The 5,035-nt window shown below is 42.3% G+C and overlaps 1 pseudogene; it reads left to right on the top strand.

Moving 5' to 3' along the window:
- Positions 1-4,799, top strand: part of LOC144235111 (large ribosomal subunit protein uL16-like) — a 7,611-nt pseudogene extending 2,812 nt beyond the window's left edge.
- The last annotated feature ends 236 nt before the right edge of the window (positions 4,800-5,035 follow it).

The following is a 5,035-nucleotide window of genomic DNA, read 5'->3' as shown; positions in this document are numbered from 1 at the left end:
GGTGGGTGGGTGGGTGGATGTGGGTGTGTGGGTGTATGTGTATGTGGGTGAGAGAGACAGAGACAGAGAGAAAATGACTCTCTAAAGGAATTGGTATAAAAGGTATGATGAGAACCTTTGTTCAGGGTAAGGACTATTTTAGGAAGGGGATATTTTGAGATTTCGAATGGATTCCTTTGCAAACATATTTTGGTTGCTGAAAGAGAAAACATGGCATTGTCCGGGGGAGGGTCAGAAAACCGGTTTCATTGGCTGCCATTTCTCTGGATATCCTCGTGATCTATTTGTCCTCAGCTCACACTGGTCAGAACCCTGGAGTGGGATGGGGATTGGAGTGTTTGCCTTACCGTTAACACACTGCTTCCTGCATGACCCTGTGGAAGGGGGGAAACGAACCCAGCACCTAAGATTTTCCACCTTAGAAAAGAGATGCTTAACCAGAGAACCATTTGTTGACACAATATGATTAATCATGGTCCACCAACGTGTCTACTAAGTTTGCTATGGGGAACATGGCTGGGTTTATACCATCCTGAACCTTTTAATTTTTTATTCTTATGTAGCTCGATACTGGAGATATCCTCCAGGTAAACAACTTTGCACAGCGTTGTTGCCCTTATTACTGCACTTTTTGAAAACATTTCCGCTTTCTTATTCAATTCCATAGCTATTGATTCAGAAAAGGACAGTACGTAACGGCATGGGCTTATTATTTCACGAACTTAATGTGCTCATGAATCATTGAATGTCTTCTGTCACTGATTGCTCCTTGTGTCTGTGTTATTATGTCTTATTGATCCACAATGACTTTGTAATAAAATCAAGGTTTTTTTTTTCATTCTTTCTATTGATGTTCTATTCAATACCACTTAAAACTCTGTTAACTCAATTGTATCCATTTTGTTCTGCAGGCAGAAACCTTTTTTGAGTTTATTCTATGGGCAAGACATTCTGCCAGCCACTGGAATGGAATATCAGCCAGGACTCCAAGCTGCTAGATGGCTTCTAGCTTTACTTGTTGATTCATAAGCCTATTTCATTTCTCAGCTCACTAACGTGTTTCAATTAAATAGACCATTATTATAAAAGGTTCTTAGGGCACCTGGGTGGCTCAGTCTGTTAAGCATCCGACTTCAGCTCAGGTCATGATCTTGTGGTTTGTGGGTTCGAGCCCCACGTCAGGCCTCGTGCTGACAGCTCAGAGCCTGGAGCCTGCTTCAAATTCTGTGTCTCCCTCTCTCTCTGCCCCTCCCCTACTCGCACCCTGCGTCTCTTTCAAAAATAAACATTAAAAAAAAATTTTTTTTAAGTTCTTTAACAAGGAAGAAGAAACTTATTTAGATGTGTGTTTTAAACAAACCACTATCAAACAGCCACACTGTAAGTTTTCCCTGTTAGCCATATGGTAAAACATGACCAATAAAAATGTTAATAAAACATAGCCTTTTCCTTTCAGAATGGAAATGGTTTCTAGGAAAGGAGATATTCAAGTCTTCTGCGAGATGAAGGCTCAGCTGTGCTGGTCTTACATGAACGGGAGTGGGGGGCTTGAGTTTAGGTACTTTAACAAGATGGATGAATCCTGGTTGTAGCATTTGGAACACTGATGAGAACTGGGCCAGGTCTTTCTTCTTTCTCTCTCTTTCCTGTTTCTCTCTCTGGAGTAGAGGTCTGCCCCATTTTACTTCTTAAAAAAAAGTAGAACTCAATAGGAAAAATAAGAACAATGGTCTGGCCATGGTATAATGACCAGTAGAAAGTTAATTCTGATTCCACGGTATATTTTAAGCTGAAATACCCTCACTCTCTGAAAGCTAAACATGGCTAAAATGACTTTCGCTTCTTGTTTCTCCCCAAAAGCAGAAAATCATAACCACATTCTATAAGAAGATACCTAAACCACTATCTGAAATGTACCTTATTTTTTCTTAGCCTTTTGGATTGGATAATACTGGCAGAATTTTAGAACTTGGACTATAAGTCAAACTGAAGCACGCATTACAAAATCGGTATTAAAATAAACAGAGAAGAAAGAAAATTTTATTATACTGCAGGATGAAAGCCTGTGCTTAAGAATGTTTCACGGAGGAGAGAAACTTGAAGGAAATCAGCTGGTCATAGACTACCCAATATATTTTGATGAAGAGAGACGGAAGGAAAGATTATCAGGTTTAAGGGAAGGCATGCCAATGTAACTGTGTTTGAGGTGTGTTTGGGGAACAAGGAACGATTTGATGTGGTCCTGACATATATTGGGAGTAGCTGGACACCAGGCCTGTGAAATATTTTTAAACTACGTCTTAAGCATTACTAGTGGGAATCAGAAAGAGTATCAGGAGATAAATCATCAGTGTATATAAATACAGCCAGACCACTTCACTGATCTCTATCAACGAAACCTGCCAAATCAGAAACAAAATCTTTCCTCTCCCAGGCTTATTTCATTCTGAATCCTAGGCAGGGGAATGCTACATACTCATCATTGGCTCAATTGCTTTAGGCCCAAAGTATCAGCCATCTATTGTCACAAATAATGCTGTACAACAAATTTTTCTCTTCCCTCTTCCCTAAAAAATAAAACCAGAGGTCATGGATCTGTGGATCTTCTGGTCTGGGTGGTTCTTCTGGTATGGGCCAGGCTAAGATGATCGTATCTGGAAATGCTCACGTGTCAGTATGTTGGTTGGCAGATCAGCTAGGCACTGGCTGGTCTGTGATGGCCTTGCTTGAGATGGCTCTCCTCCTTGTGATTGGTCAGGTCCCCAGAGGCTGGTCTGGCATTGTTCACGTAGATCTCCAGGGTCCAAGAGAGCAAGCAGAAGCAGAAGTTCACAAGACCTTATAAGACCTAAGCTTGGAACTGCAATACCACTGCATTCTATCGGCAAACCAAATCACAGGGCCAGTCCAGTTTCATGGGATGCGGATACAAACTTCACCTTTGATGGGAGAAGTTTCAAAGTCAAGTTGCAAAGGCCATGGATTCAGAGGGGCAAAGCCAGTGGTGCCATTTTTGCAATCAATATACTTTGGAATAGGAGGCCTAAACATGGAAAAGCACGTATCAGGTTAAGGGAATGTCTCCTATCTTGGAAAGACTTAAGGTATTGTTTGGCAGTGAAGAAGTGCATCTGGTTATGTCTTTGTTTGTTTGTTTGTCTTTCTTTTACACTGGCATCCTGGAAAATTAAACATCACAAAATTAACTAGATCAAGAGTGACAAGTTATATTGGAGTTAGAATCTTGTCTATTTTTTTCTTTTCAAATTTTTATTTAAATTCTAGTTAGTTCACATACAGAGCATTATTTGTTTCAGGAGTAGAATTCAGTGATTCATCATTTACATACAAGCCCCATGCTAATCATAGTAAGGGCCCTCCTTGATACCCATCAACCATCTCGCCCATCCCCCACCCACCACCTTCCATCAACTCTCTTTGTTTTCTATCTTTAAGAGTCTCTTATGGTTTGTTTCCCTCTCTCTTTTTGCTTCCCCCCCTCCCGTCCGCCTCCCAGAATCTTGTTTTAAAAATGAAATCCAGGGGCGTCTGGCTGATTCAGTCCATGGAGCACGGAACTCTTGATCTCGAGGTTGTAAGTTCCAGCCCACGTTGGCATGGAGCCTACTTTAAAAAATGTATTTTTTAAGAAATCCACTTTAAGTGTAGCTCAAAGCACATAGTGAGATAATTCCTTATAAGGTAAAAAAAAATAGTTGTAAGAAGAGCTGAGATTCATGAAGAAATATACAAAACTGAAGGCACCTGGGTGGCTCAGTCGGTGGAGCATCTGACTTTTGACTTCTGCTCAGGTTGTAATCTCATGGTTTGTGGAATCCAGCCCCACATCCGGCTCCACGCTGAACATGAAGCCTGCCTGGGATTCTCTCTCTTCCTTCTCTCTCTGCCCCTCCCCTACCCATGCTGGCTCTCTCTCTGTCTCAAAATAAATAAACTTAAAAAAAGAAAGAAATATACCGAACTTATTTTCAATCTTGACTGGAACCAATCAAACCAGAAGACCTAATTTCATAAATTTCAGTTTGGATACAAAGCAAAGTTCTGTAGCTTGTGATTATGCGACAAGTGGCAAGGTAGACAAGCGACTACCTTCTCTTTTCCTTCCACACCACTGAAGATCCTGGTGTCACCATGCATGGCCAGCTGCCCAGTGTCACTGCTATTCTAAGAACAAGCCCTATCCAAAGCCTTGCTTCTGCAGAGGTGTGTGTCCCTGATGCCAAGATCTACATCTGTGACCTGAGGCGGAAGAAGGCAAAAGTGGATGAGTCCCCACGATGTGGCCACATAGTGTCAGGTGAATGAGCAGCTCTCTTCTGAAGCCCTGGAGGGTGCCTGTATTTGTGGGCAGAAGTACGGAGTGAAAATCTGTGGCAAAGAGCGTTTCACTTCCAAGTGTGGCTCCACCCCTTCCAAGTCATGCTCATCAACAAGATGTTGTCTTGTGCTGGATGGAGCTGACATGCTCCAGACAGGTATATGGGGTGCCTTTGGGACATCCCAGGGCACAATGGCTAGGGTCCACATTGACCACGTCATCATGTTCATCCACACTAAGCTGTAGAACAAGGAGCCTGTGATTGACATCCTACGGGGCCAAGATCAAGTTCCCTGGCCACGAGAAGATCCACATATCCAAGAAGTGGGGATTTACTAAGTGTAATGTGGATGAATTTGAAGGCATGGTGGCTGAAAAGTGGCTCATCTCAGATGGCTGTGGCATCAAATACATCACTAATTGGGTCCCTCTGGATGAATGGTGGGCTCTGCATTCATGAGAACCTCAGCACTCTTCCCTCCTTATTCATGCTCACCAATAAATCCTACTTCTTGTCTAACAGAGAGAGAAAGAGAGAGAGAGAGAGAGAGAGAGACTGTCCTCTCAGGAAAACCATACTTCATTCTTTGGGAGGTGGAAAGAGACTTTCTGCTGCCTCCTGATGGCAAATAACTCCTGATAGCCCTAAAGGTATGACTCACTGTATCACTATCATAGGCTTTCTAACCTGTTTAA

The sequence above is a fragment of the Crocuta crocuta genome, unplaced genomic scaffold (assembly GCF_008692635.1).
Source record: "Crocuta crocuta isolate KB4526 unplaced genomic scaffold, BGI_CrCroc_1.0 scaffold467, whole genome shotgun sequence".
Lineage (NCBI taxonomy): Eukaryota > Metazoa > Chordata > Mammalia > Carnivora > Hyaenidae > Crocuta > Crocuta crocuta.
This window is presented reverse-complemented; position numbering and strand designations above follow the sequence as displayed.